This window comes from Gallus gallus, chromosome 5 (assembly GCF_016699485.2).
Source record: "Gallus gallus isolate bGalGal1 chromosome 5, bGalGal1.mat.broiler.GRCg7b, whole genome shotgun sequence".
Taxonomy (NCBI): domain Eukaryota; kingdom Metazoa; phylum Chordata; class Aves; order Galliformes; family Phasianidae; genus Gallus; species Gallus gallus.
The window spans coordinates 44,120,946-44,134,810 of record NC_052536.1 but is presented as its reverse complement, the minus strand read 5'-3'; the positions used below and the strand labels follow the sequence as shown (position 1 = coordinate 44,134,810).

The following is a 13,865-nucleotide window of genomic DNA, read 5'->3' as shown; positions in this document are numbered from 1 at the left end:
TTTCCCCAGAAGCCCTAGCACAAAGAGGAGAGCCATTCATTCAAGTGTAGTGGTCTACCTGCTTTCAGGGTGTACTTTGCTTCACTGAGATCTAAAGATCTTTTGGACACCTAAAATAAGGCGCATGACTCATGCAGCCCTTTCACAAGTCAGCAAGCCGAGTCTGTGCAACACTTCGTAGTCTTAAGAGAATATTAGGACAGGGAATTGTGTTTAATTCAAAATATTTTAAATCAGGGGCCTTATGTTATTTCAGCAGTGATAATTTTAGAGCAAAGGCATATGTCATGCAGCATGGTGTGAGGGCATGCAGGAATGTTTGAGGAAGCAGGGCTTGCTGGAACAGGTCAGAGGACTGAGGGTAGAGCCAGATGCTGCGCTGCATCTTCCATCCTGCCTGCTATGGATAGTACCTGGAGCATCATCCCTTAGCCACATAGACTGCCAACTGGTGTAGCCCAGCCATAGCTGGGACAAAATTGCCAATTAAGTGATAAAGATAATTACTATCCAATGCTTAAGCCCACTAATGGATGCTGTTTTATTTGGCTGTATGGACAGAGATCCTCATACCCAAACACTTTCACTAAATGCAGCTATATCTCAGCAAAAGATGGAATAGCCCTAGAAGTGTAGATAACCTTATTTCCCGAAGAGCCCAAAGCTCATGGATATTTTTAACCTTACTTTCTCCCTTCCTCAATTTCTTATCAGCAAAAACAGGATAATAGGAACACCCCCGTTGCTTAGGGATGGGGCAATCAGTTCACTGCAGTCCACAGAGCATGGAGAGGGCGATAAGAACCATGAGAAAGCCTGCCCAGAAGACACTACTTCTGCTTTCAGGGGGAACTTGAAGAGTGAACAGGAAATAAAGCTGCAAACTCTACTGTGAATAAGAAGAGCAAACTTCAAATTATGAACCGGGTCCTGTGCTCTGTGATGCTGTTTTTAACTCAAGTACAGATACCCAAACAGCATGAAGCAGTAACCTGGATTCACTCCACCACGCTTCAGCCACATGACTGGGTCAAATAAGGTAGGAGCGCAATCAGACCTGGCTTCTGCTGCTAATGAAGGGAATGCAGCACACCTTTGTAAGATCCACCTAAAACCTCCATTAGGTTAGATGGCAAAAGATTTATCCAGAACTGAAGGGTGGCTGATTTTTGCATCTGAAATGATCTTTTCAGGTTGTTTTTCTGAGAAGGGTCATGGCTGAATGGTAGCAGAACCAGCAGCACGCCAGACACAAATGTGCTGCTGCGTGTAGCCCAAACAAAAGAAACACATTTTTTTTCCAGGCGAAATGTAAAAGGCAATCAGAGAACAGAAAATGACTTTCTCACACAATTCCACTTCTCATAATCTGAAAAACTATTAGCAATTGCAGGCCTTTACAAAACCAATGCTTTCTCTGTGATATATATAAGAAGTTGTCGAATAGAGTTTGCAAAAAGTTTTGAGCAGCCCTTTACTTAAGAACATGCCCACCTCAAAGCAGAGCTAAGTAGGTTGCTCTGTTGCAGGTTGTCACAGATTTCTTCACCTGATGTCGCCTTTAAAAAGGCCAAAAGAGGGTACTGCTATTAACAGTGAATAATACCTGTGGATGTTCCCTGCCATCTTTTTGATGTTGTTCTTACAGAATGATTTCTAGAAAAAAAAACCAAAACCACCAGAAATCTTTTCAGAGGCCATCTCTGCCTGGGCACAGAACTGGGACGCTGTGCAGCTGATGGCTGAGAGCAGTCAGCAAGGCGGAGCAGATTTTTGGGTGCGATGGACTTTTAGATTTTCACCTAACGCTTTCAACAGATTTGTGATGGATAAATGAAATGATTTACAGCAAGATGTTGGGGGAAGAGGAGAAAAACAATTGCTTTAGTTGTCACAATTCTTCATTTCCCAGGAAAAATATCAAGCTACTAAATTTGTTACTGAACATGCTGAAAACACATTTCTGAATGTTACAGGATCTGCTCATCTATTCAAAGATTAACAGCAGAAAACGTCCTTGTTTAAGATCAGCAATGCAAGACCTTCATCGCCAGTGACCTTCCAACTCAACAAAGACTGGATTGTTTTTCCAGACACTGTGAGCTGAAGGCATCCTTTCACTCTAAGACACATAACGGATGAGAATACAAGCATTAATATAAATTCCTCACTAAAGAGAGAAGCTGACCTCGTGACTCTCTCACTAGGTCGTCTAAACTGAATCCTGACTGCCAAAACAGTACCTGTGCACATCTCCACCAACATGAAGAAACCGTAAGCCTCTGCCCAGAGGCAGTACACATTGTCTGCGCATGGGAAAATCTCCAGGTAGTGTTGAGAAGCGAGATGATTTCTTAGAGCTGTTAATGCCCAAGGTACAATCCCCATAGAGAAAACATGATTGCAAAAGAGCCCCTGGAGAGATCTAACCAGCGTAAGCATGCTGCTGGGAGACATTATGAGCTGGGCCAAGACAGAGCAGCACCACAGCTGCTTTACACTCACCAAGTGAACTCCAGCACTCTGGGAGTCACGAGAGCTGTGGTGGGCCTCCCCCACGCACGGCGAACTCCTCCATCAAGCACAACTCAGCCTGAGCTGACATCTGGGCCTTATGTTTTCATCTCCTAGGCAGATAGCTTCCACAACTTTAGAGATACAACACTCAGGCACTGGAGGTATACGGTACAGGAGAGATGCTTCAATAACACGTGAAGCTGCTGCAAGGAAAAAACATTGTGTAAAAAGCCAGCAGCCATCAGAAATGCTGGAAGAGGGTTGCTTGCTGCGGTTTACATTCAGCCCAGTAGTAGAGGTCAGGCCAGCTACAGTGCTGAGTATAAAGGCTGAGGGTGACCAGAGATCTTTCTAAACGTTTTTCAACAGACAGTATGTTTCAGCTAAATACTTTTCTGGATAAATCTCTGCTCATTTGGAAAAAATAAAATAAATTCTTAGGAAATTCCAAATCTAAATGAAGTTGGATAAAGTGAATAACTTTACAGTTCCCAGAAATTCAGTTGCTGAGAATGAAAAAAACAACAGCAACAAAGTGATTTTTATTAATTTTATGTATAATTAGAATTCAGAAGAGATTCTCACCATGTCTAAGCTGGCGTTCACTTATCCAGCAACCTTCTGGTTCTGCTCTCCCCACTACAGCCCCTCTTCTCCTTCCACAACCAAGACTGTCATACAAACTTGTGAAAAGTAGATGCCAGTGAGACTAAATAGGGGTTTTCTTCCGAAAAGCCATATGTGACAAGAAGTAATACCGAAAAAAAGCAATAAAAATGAGAAAAGATGGAAAAGCACTTGCTATGGCCCAGATTTCCGACATGCCTTTGCATCTATTTGCAGATCGAAGCACTGCAGCTCCCCAGGTTCCTGTGCATACATGCAACTTCCATTTCTGTAATTACCATTTTGAGGATCTGTGAAGGCACACTGGCACAGCTTCATCCTCAGAAGTGTAAGCACAAGAATTTTCTATTTTTTTTTTTCCCACGGATTCAAACAGCGAAACTTACATGAAAGAGAAAAAGGCTTCAAAATTTGCAGCAGTTTAAAATATGCTGAAAGTTTAAAAGTGCCAATGGTGCTAAATACTGTTCAGATGACAAAACATAAGCAGAGCAACTTACATGGTTTAGAAATCTATACTGTGAGTTTGAGAGAGTGACACAATCAAATGCAGCGTGACCTTTTTACCTATGTCTCATGTGGATGAATGAGCAGATAGCTTATAGAAGATCACACAAATCTCATGATCTTCCAAGTGGTCAGGCTCTCTTTCAGCATCGTCTACAGCGTCACATCCTGAGTGAGGTCAGGTCCACAGGGCCATGCCCTTCCTTGTTCTTTCTTCTGTAAAGCACCTTCTATCTGCTACCAAACTGCGAGAGGAAAAAGTGATTGCTTTCTCAGTGGCAAACAGACTGCTCCTGTTGCAAGCAGTATGAGTTAGATCCATGATATCAGTGAGTCCCCCCTGGACAGAGATATTGAGGGATAAAGCTCTAAAACAGGATCAGAGCGGTTATATTTGGGGTTACCTTCCCGACAGAGCTCATGGCATAAGGTGCAAGATTAAGGTGTAGACCAGAATATACCAACGACAACTTTTGCATAAGATTTATCACCCTCACTTTCCGAAATCTGCATTTTTTTTCTGTTGTGGCTTTCTCTATCAAACAGTAGAACAAAAACACCACCACCCTTTTCTGCTGCTTAGAGTATAACTACGCCTTTGAGTATGCTTTCATTTAATTCTTATAGACAGCGCTTTGCAAAGAATTACCTAGCTTAGCATTGGGAAGGTGCCATGTCAGAGTTGCAAAGCATTTCCACATGTAGTCAGCAATGACAGTGGGATGAAACTCAGCAGCTCCCAACTCACAGCAGCCCCACATCAAATGGAAATAACCAGCAAAGATGAAAGAGTAGTTAGGAACTCGAGGTTCCATTTAAGGGATGTGGAAGAAGAGCTATAACATGGCCTACAAAGCTTCATACAGCCACTCAGACCATAACTGAAAAAGGTAAATGACAAGCAAAGACTGACATTGTCTTTGGGGCACTAAACTCGATTTCCTTTACTTTATCATGTGAGAATCAAGAGGCCATCCTGTGACTTAGGAGCCATGACACACCAGCCATCACTGCAAAGCAAAAAGAAAAAAAAGAAAATCAAAGCAACAGAAGCCTGATTGGATGTGTGTGTTTCAAAGTAATTGCTCACATGTCGGAGGGGACACATGCTCAGGACAGACTTGGAATGTGGAATAGCAGAAGTATTGCAAATTGCTGATGTAACACCGAGAGTACACATTTCTTAGTTCTGCTATTACTGAATATATTTTGGTATCTCTTTGGTATGATAAATTTCAAAGGGGAGACAGCAAATCCCTGCCATAAAAGTCAGATCACCCAGAGCTCACAGACCAGGAGGCAGAGTCAGCAAGTAATAACTACAGGAAGTTTGTGCACTAACTTGTGCACTTGGTGACAGTGATGTCAAAGCAGAGAGATTCTAGCAGCTGATTTCCACAAGCATGAGGGGAGAAGTCCCCTCAGAGAGCTGTATTGCAAACTCTGCTCTTGTACTCCTCTCCCTTCTCTCTTTTTCCAGTGGAGGGAAACAAGTGAGAAAGTTAAAAAAAAAAAACAAAACAAAAAAAACAGGCAGATAAAACTGGGTCCAGAGTGGAGGCTGATGATGAGAAACTGCCAACAGTAAAGAGTTTTAAGGCATCTATTAAAACAAGGAGAGAAGGAGGCTAACGCAGAAAAGTAAAATCAAGTTTGAGGTGTGAAAGTTTGCATGTCTGTACATTTATATAGATGATATTAGCAGGATCTAAAAAGAAGAGGAAGCTGAAAATTTCTGCACACATTCCAAAGGATCGCACATTCCCGAGCTCTGTAGCGTACAAGAGGTTTTGACACTTTTAGCATCTCCAGCAGCAAAGAAGTTTGCTGTAAGTACTGCAAACTGCTGAAGACCCAGTCAGACAAATGAGCAAATGACAGCTGGCTTTCTTATTAAACATTATGTAAAACTTTAACACATAGGCCTGCCATATTAAATCCTCCTTCAGGATGCGTGGTTACGTGTGTAAGCCTAAAGCAGCTTTTGCTGGAAGTAAATGAAGCTAGCAAATCTATCCTACAAATACATCAGAAAGCCAAAATACTAATGAGGCTCCAGCAGATGCTGCAATCAGCAACAGCAATCATCAGACTGCTTGGCCTTTCTTCCACTCGGGATGATTTTCGGACATAACAAATTTGGAAAAAGGTGTAAGGAAAATCTGAAGGGACTTGTCTGCAGCAGTGTAAGTTTTCAGAAGGAAGGGTCCTGGTACACTGGCAATACAGGGACGGGACTGTTCTTCATATGGTTCCCATCACTCAGGTTTAGAGCAGACAGAAAGGGAAGAGGGAAAGCAATAGCAATGCCAGGCACTCAGGAGGTGAACACAGTACTGGGAAACTCCCATCACTGGAGGAGAAGAAAGCAGGAGGAGTACCCCAGCTCCTTCTTCAGAGTCAGAGGGAAGTATGGAGAGAAATACGGAGAGATCGAAGCTAGGCTAAAAAGGAGATGAAAAAAAAATAGAGATGAAGTTTCTCCATATTCATAAGCAAAGCGGGGATGGCACAGATCCCCCCTGGGGAACAGCCATGAAGGAGCAGGCCAAACTCTCCCCAGCAACCTACCGGAAGCCTGCATGGCCTCTGGTTGTTCCTTCAAGCAGCAGGAAGGTCTTACGTCTCCTCCTCCTTTTGCTACAGCAGTGTTTATCTGAACTCATGAACACGGGTGGCTGAGAAAGAACAGAGCCTCACTCTCCTCATTTGAAATTTCTAACTAAAGCCATAACAGTATAAATATCAACCGGTGTTTTTCATCTCCAAATCACAAAACATTTTATGGAAGGAAGGTAACCACCTATTCACAGCTTGTGCACAAATTAGTAACTGGCTTTTCTAAGGTCAACAAAGCAAGCGAGGAGACAGGAGGAGAGCCCAGCTTCAGGACCACCTTCCTGCTCAGCCAGGGGGGAGGTGAGAACTAAGAACAGACACACATTCACCACCTCCACAGCAGGTTTTCATGCCCTTCTGCATACAGGAAGCAATCAGATGTGGCAACAGCAGAGCCAAATTAAGCATAAATTAAGTTTTGATATCAAGGATACACCTTTTGTAGAGAATTCCTATTACCATTTCGCTGAGCAAATATTTGAATGGAGTGAAATCAATTGGCAATCGTCATGTGTTATTTGCAAGTGAACACACCAGATCTTTCTCTGCACCAAGAAAACAAATAATCAGACCCCCAAATTCATGCACTTTCCCTTTAGAAAGAGCCACATTGTGTTGTTACATCAGCAATTGAAATATGACAGGGTGCCTGTGTTTATACTCAGAGAAGTCATATACAGATTCCATCTGTTCAACATTTGGAGCAAATTTGCAGTGATTACTCAGGCTGAAAATTGCTTTGGAGTTTTGTCTGCTGTTGCTTTATTTGAAATAAATCACTGATGTGGTATCTCACTTCTGAACATACTGACGTGCATGTCAAAGTGAGAAGACAGCAGCAGAACTTTGGCTGTTCTGATTTTCAAGACAGTCGGGTGTTGACACTCACAGGGTGTTTCTCATAGGCTGTGAAGAAACCTAAGAGATGAAGCTGTTGCTGAGGTGAGGAATTAACTTCTTGAAGTTTCCTGCCTTCCACCAAAGACTCATTTCACGTTGGACAAAGTCCCTCCCATGCCATGGGCTCTAGGCCAGAGCTGCCAATTGTGAACATCACTTAGCATCGCAGAGTCACAGCTGCACTGCTAAAGTGGTTGCCCGGTTGTCTGACAGAAGTCTCATTTAAGTCAAGGCGCAGATGATTCCCAGCCATTTGGGTTGATCGGGTGCAGGCTTACATCCAAGCTTTGAATCAGCAATCTCTCTCTGAGCCTGGTACAGCCAAGACTGGATTTCAACAACCTCAAGGAAAATTAACGAACATTGGAGCTTGCTCCAGTTTTGCTGATTGGGCTCTAAAACACAGTGATAGAGAGACTGAATCTCAGTTTCAGTCCTGATACAGCCGAAGTGGAAACTGCAAAGGAGACAAATGAAATTCAGTCATTCAGGTGCAGTTGAATATACTCAGCTGCAACTTCAGGGAAAAGTCGGAGAGGAAGAATTTAGCTGATTGGATTTTTGAGCCAGAAACAACTCCTATTAAAATGCCAGATGTTCAACAGTAGTCACAAATAATAAGGGTTAAGCTCTCTATCACCATTATCCAATCCTTCAAAATCCTTGTCTAATGGGGGGCTTTATATGTGAAGGTAGGCCATATTCTTCCACTGTCCTGCCTAACCTGCGAGATCTAGCGGAGTAAAGCAAGGTGACTAGCCACCCTAGCTAACAAGTTAGTAGGATGAGAGAACGAAAGCATATATTGCTCTGAGAGCCGAGATATCTCTGGGGGCGGCGAGCGATGGGGAATGAGTTGCAGGGAGTTGGTATGCATTACCAACCCCTGATCCTCTGCAAAACTTGTTGACAATGGTAGTGCAGCCAGGCAGCTTTAGAAGACGAACAGCTTGGCTTGTACAAAAACCTGTTCTCTGGGCACCCACGCCGTGGAAACCAGCAAGCAGTTGGCTTCGCATGGATAAAAGGTTATTTCTATGGATGAAACACTCTCAACAATTAAGGGTAAAGTGGCAAAGTTAGGCATCAGCTGAGCCCTAGCTGACACCCGATGACTGCAGTGTGACTTGTGAGACACTAACAGCATGACACCATCTGCTTATGATTTATGCTGAACACACTACATATAGAAACAGATGGCAAGTGTCAGATTTGATCAGAATTGTTATGCTGGTGATTCCACAGCATGTTATATAGCCCAGAGCCTTACTTTTCCACACAGTTCTATGAAGTGGAGGGGATTTCATAGGAGCTCCATGTTACTCAGGGAATCATTCTTGCTGAATTTGCATAGGACTAAGTTCTATTGTACTGCAGCTGTGATGGGTCTCTGTTATCGCACCTGATGTGTTCAAGAAAGTCAGTCAGATTCTTAAGTCCAGTGTTCCTAAAATACAAATCCAAAGTGTCGTTTACCAAGCTAGCTCTCAACATTGAACTGTAAACTTACTGAGATTGCATTCAAGTTTGCTCTGAAGTGAATCATAGACACCATTGCCCTCCAACACTGCTATGCTTGCTGTTTTAAGTCTCAGCATTAGTGTTTTCCTTTATCCTTTCATGACTTCATGTAAAAGTTAGTTTTACGTTTTCATAACTGTGGAAAATGCTGATGAATGCAATTCAGACTGAAAAGAGGAGAGACCACACAGACTCCCTGGGCAGTGTATTCAGAAACTGAAATGCTAAAAGAACACAAACCGCGTACTGGCAAGCCTGGTTTATGATATTTGACACTAATACCTAACATGGATGCATTCAAGAAGTCTTCTAGTATAGAACAGACTACAAGACCAATTATCTATGGACTCGTACTGAAATAATACGACGGGAATCAGACGTCTGCCATTCAAATTAAAGCACACACAATCCTACTGTAGATAGCATCATTCAGACAGAGCCTGTCCTCTCCGGTTCATTTCCATAGAGCACACATTTGTTAGAAGACACAAGCCAATAAATATTACAACAAAATAGCTGAAAGGATCGCTACGCAGGAAAACAACTTAAAATCTAAGCTAAAGAAGAACTTGAGTATCACTTTGGTTAGAGTGCAGGTACAAAACTAGAAGCTTTAGAAAACCACTGTTATGAGAAACTTTCAGTCAACTCTCAGAAGCCTGACAGTTTATCTTATCTGATTATCCAGAGGCATTCTGCAAGCAGCGCTGCGTTCAAAGCTAATTCCACTTAAATAGCAGTGATCTAGGGTCCTGTAATGGGTGGGTCATGACACTGCTGTGAGAAACCACAGCAGCGGATGGTAACCACGTGATGGTTTGTCACTGCTCTGCAAGCATCTGATCAGGATTTAAATGGGTAAAACTAAGGTAACAGTCTTGCTGAAAGACTGAGTGGAACAGAAGCCCCGGTGTTTACTCAACCATTTACAAACTTGGGTTAGCTCTGCCACAACCAGTGCCAATGAACATGGGGAAAGTGGGCATAAGGGTGGGACACACTTTCCTTCTGCTGCTCACGGCACGTGGAAATAACCTTGCAGACAAAGCGTAACCACTCACACCTCAATTTCTGAATCTGTGAGAAATAAAACCCCTGTGGATGACATCTGAAGCACTACATACTTCTGTGCTGATCGGTGAAAACCAGCCTTTCCCAGTGCCAAAGGACACACGGTCACATAGCTCAGGCATCAAGGCCTGCATCAACAAACGTGCCAGACCCTGGAAGGACAGGTAAGAGACACTGGTATGGATCATGCTGTGGGGAAAATTCTCACCACCGCACAGCAGAAAAAGCTGAAAGGATTCTGCAAAATCACCTACCAGTTTGATTGCATTGACCCGCTGGGGCAAGATCCAGTTCTGCACAGCTGAGACTTAGAACTCTGGCTGGACTCCACACAGACACAGCGGGAGCACGGGGCCTGGCAGGCAGGGCACTTGGTAGTGCTGACTGGCAGCTGCTATCCCAGCAGTCACCATAGGAACTGATTTCCAGCTGGAGACGGAGCCATTGGAAGCAGACACTGGCAAGGAAAATTTCCCATGTGCTTAAAGGGAGAAAAGCTGCGGCCTCAGGATGGATGCCCTCCCTTTCTGCTGCTTCTGTGCACAGTGCCTCTGCTGGTTTGCTTCTCCCTTTGCAAAGGTTGTGCTGACAGGCATGGAAAAGATGCACTGTGCGGTGCTCTTGCATACACTCTCAGAGCTCTGAACAACACTCCAAAGCACCCTCCCATTCCTTCAGCATCATCCAGTTCCCTCAGTTCAGCTATGCTGGGCCTGTACACCAGCAAATAGAAGTGGCTCAGTCCCTGGACACCTGCACAGGACAGCCAGCATTAGATGGTAAAAGCTTTTCCTAGCCTTCCCTACACTTGTCGGGCATCTTGTAGTCAGGTCAGTGGAGCAGAAACTTGATAAGAAACAGTTTCATACTTGGCCAAGTGCTGGAGTGGAGAGGAAACGCTTTCATTTCTTAATTTTCCCTTAAAATAATGTGTACGATCTGTTCCAGGAACACCCACCCAGTGAAAATCCCTCCAGAGGCCGCCTGCCAAAGCCTGTGAAAATCCCTTGTCCGCTATTTCAGACACAGCCTGTTCATAGGAACATAAATCTGCTGTCCTCACTGAAGAAGATTATTCGAGCTGGATTTAACGTGCCCAGGCACATCTTTCTTAACTTGGCTAAGACAACCACCTGCTCCTTCACGTGCATTCGTTGCTCAGTATAGATCTCCAAATAGCATCACCCATCCCACTGACAGCAGCTGCAGGGATGCCCCATTGCTGCCTCTTCCGCCTGCCCAGCACAGCCCACGCACATCATTGGTGCAGAGGAAGCGGCCGCTGCTCTCCACCCTCCCCTGAGTATTTTACCTTGGGATGCTGTCCAGCTGAAGCACTATCTCAGCTTGCCAAACATGGCACAGAGAACACTTAATGTTTAGGAAAGAAAGTAAAAAACAGCATGGCACAATTCCCACAAAGCACAACAGAGATGACACCTATTGAAACTACACCTGTAGAATGTTGTGAGCGTACAAGACAATGGGTTTTGTTTGCTGAACTTCTGTCTGGAAGACCATACTAAGGGCAAAATTACTAGGTAGAGAATTCTGAAATTTATAGGACCATTTTCTCCACTATTGCAATTCGTATAGCATCAGGGCAGGGGAAAGCAGCGGGAATAAAAGCCATATTTTAGCACGTTTTCTGCTGACAGTGAAGTGTTAAAAATGAAATAAACCCCTGCATTTTGGGGGATGCCAGAACATCGGCACGCAGAGACTTGGCATGGCACAATACTCTTTTCACCCATAAACATGTAAGAGTGCCGCTGACCGCCAGCAATTCAAAGCTCGCTGCCACTTCAACATCCTGCTGGCACCAACTCCACCTGCTGGAAACAACCCAGCACCCGAAGTGATTTCAAGTTTACTGACTGCAGCTTTTTATTGGAGAACTTAGCTCTACTAATATCCTCAGCACGCTATTTCTCACTTTTGCTCCAGAATCAACCATTTCTTGGTGCTTTACTCTCTTAAATCTTTCTGAATCATCTGATCAGAAGTCAATCACTGCTCTGATGCAAAGATTTGACTGTTAATGCTCTGTATACATCATCGTTCTTCCCTTTAACCACGTACACCAGAAAAAGAAGAGCAGCAAAAATAGAAAGTTCATCCTATGCTCTTCAGTTTATATAAGGATTCATTCAAACTGAATTAGTTACCTAGTTTGATATAAAGAAGATTAAATAATTACAAATAATCATTTCTTTTTTGCATTTCACTACAAGTATTAAACCTCTATTCATATTCTCAGTTCCCTACTAAGGGATGATCAGATACCCACATTACCATTGCCTTACAGCAAGTACTCGGCACATGGAGAATTTCACATGGTCTTTCAAGTTTTAAATCCACTACGTAGAACACTCAGGAGTTTGAGGTGCAACAATCTTTTGCAAGATATTCAGCTTCAGTTTAAAATTCAACCCAGTGGGAAAACTACCCTGTCAACTGCTATTGCATTCAGCTGTTAATTACCTTCACTGTTAACGTTTTGCATCTTACCTCCAGTGCGATTTCATTTCCAAGAGATTATGGGCTATTATCATCCCTTCAGCTGACAAGCCAAGCACACTTTATTAGAAGTGTCACGATGTGGATGTTTATTAGCTGAATAAATTATCACTTAACCTTCCCTTTAAGCTAGCCATATTTTTATCACTCTGGCTTTCCTGTTCCTCAACAGATGAAGAGGAAGGAGGGATATGGCTGAAATCTAAACAAGTCAATAGCAGAGTCAAGCAAGCCCTGAAGGGCTCTTGATACCCCAACCTCTGTCACTGATGCTACTTCCTCCTGAGCACACACCAACGTTTCTGCTTCTCCCCAGGCGCCATGTAACAACAGCACAACGAGATGGTGTGTGCCTGAAAACCCAAACACAGCAGGGGCCAGAACCGGGAAGGATACACGCATGAGAAAAACAGTATTTAAATAGCTAGGAAATTGCTCAGAGGAACTAATAAGGTATCCTGATGTGTTTCAAAGGATAAGAAATAATCATTATAATTTTCCCAGCATATTTTTAGTCAAATCAGAATTAATTACTTGCAGAAACAATTACTTGATTCACTAATCTGAGAATCACATGTAACATCACAGAATGGCCCAGGTTGGAAGGGACCTCAAGGATCATGAATCTCCAACCCCCCTGCCACAGTCAGGACCACCAACCTCCACATTTAATACTAGACCAGGCTGCCCAGGGCCCCATCCAACCTGGCAGGCTAAGTTATTCTCTCTGCTGAATGCTCTGTTTTCCAGGTCCCCTTCAATACATTTCCCCTAACCAAAAACATTCAACCACTGGAAATATTTAACCTGCTGGGACATCTCCCATCTCCCAGGTTTTATCAATATTGAGCAAATATTGACCATTTGTTATCGTTTGGGAGAAGGGAGCAATAGATAGAAAGTAAATGCCTAGCAAATGGAACAAAATACGCTCTTATCATGTACAGTATACAGAGTTAAAAATCACCCAGAGGATCTACTGCAGGTTTGCCACTCAGCATATATATGTTTCCATCACGGTTTACAAAACTTCTAGTCAGTGTTTATCCTGATGTAACTCAGAGAACAGCTCTGAAATTATTTGCTCACCAGACACTGAAATACAGCATCTCCACATGTCAAAATCCAAACATCCCCTACCACTGGGCATTTTATATATTTAACTTCAAAGCCCTTTCCTCTCTCTGCAGCACCCAACTGGTCACTTCCTCTCACAACTGCAGCAGCTACTCCTGCCCTCCAGAACAGAACAGCACCGCAAGCACGAGGCACGCTGTGTTTAAGCATCTTTTCCTGTTCACCCAATGCTCACTAAATCACTCTGCAGCAACATATGAGGGCACATGAACAGCAGCTCATTGCAAGGATGTTGAAGCATGTACTTTTGCACACGAATATCAGACCAGGCTACTTCCTTAAAGAAAAGGTTTTGTGGTCCTTTTCTAAGTAATGCCTATCAACATTATCTACCAGTTAAACAAAGAGGGTCTACATAATATTCCAAACAGCTTCTTTCTGCCAGGCAATTGCTCAGCAGGTTTGAAGTTTATTTATAGAATGATTAGGAAGTATCCACTAACTTC

The 13,865-nt window shown here is 43.3% G+C and overlaps 1 long non-coding RNA gene across 1 annotated transcript; it reads left to right on the top strand.

Annotated features, from left to right (window-relative positions):
• Window positions 1–891: 891 nt before the first annotated feature.
• LOC112532582 lies at window positions 892–12,403 on the top strand. Its single transcript, XR_003075517.3, has 2 exons — window positions 892–1,039; window positions 1,977–12,403. It is a non-coding gene; the product is annotated as an uncharacterized LOC112532582 (long non-coding RNA).
• The last annotated feature ends 1,462 nt before the right edge of the window (window positions 12,404–13,865 follow it).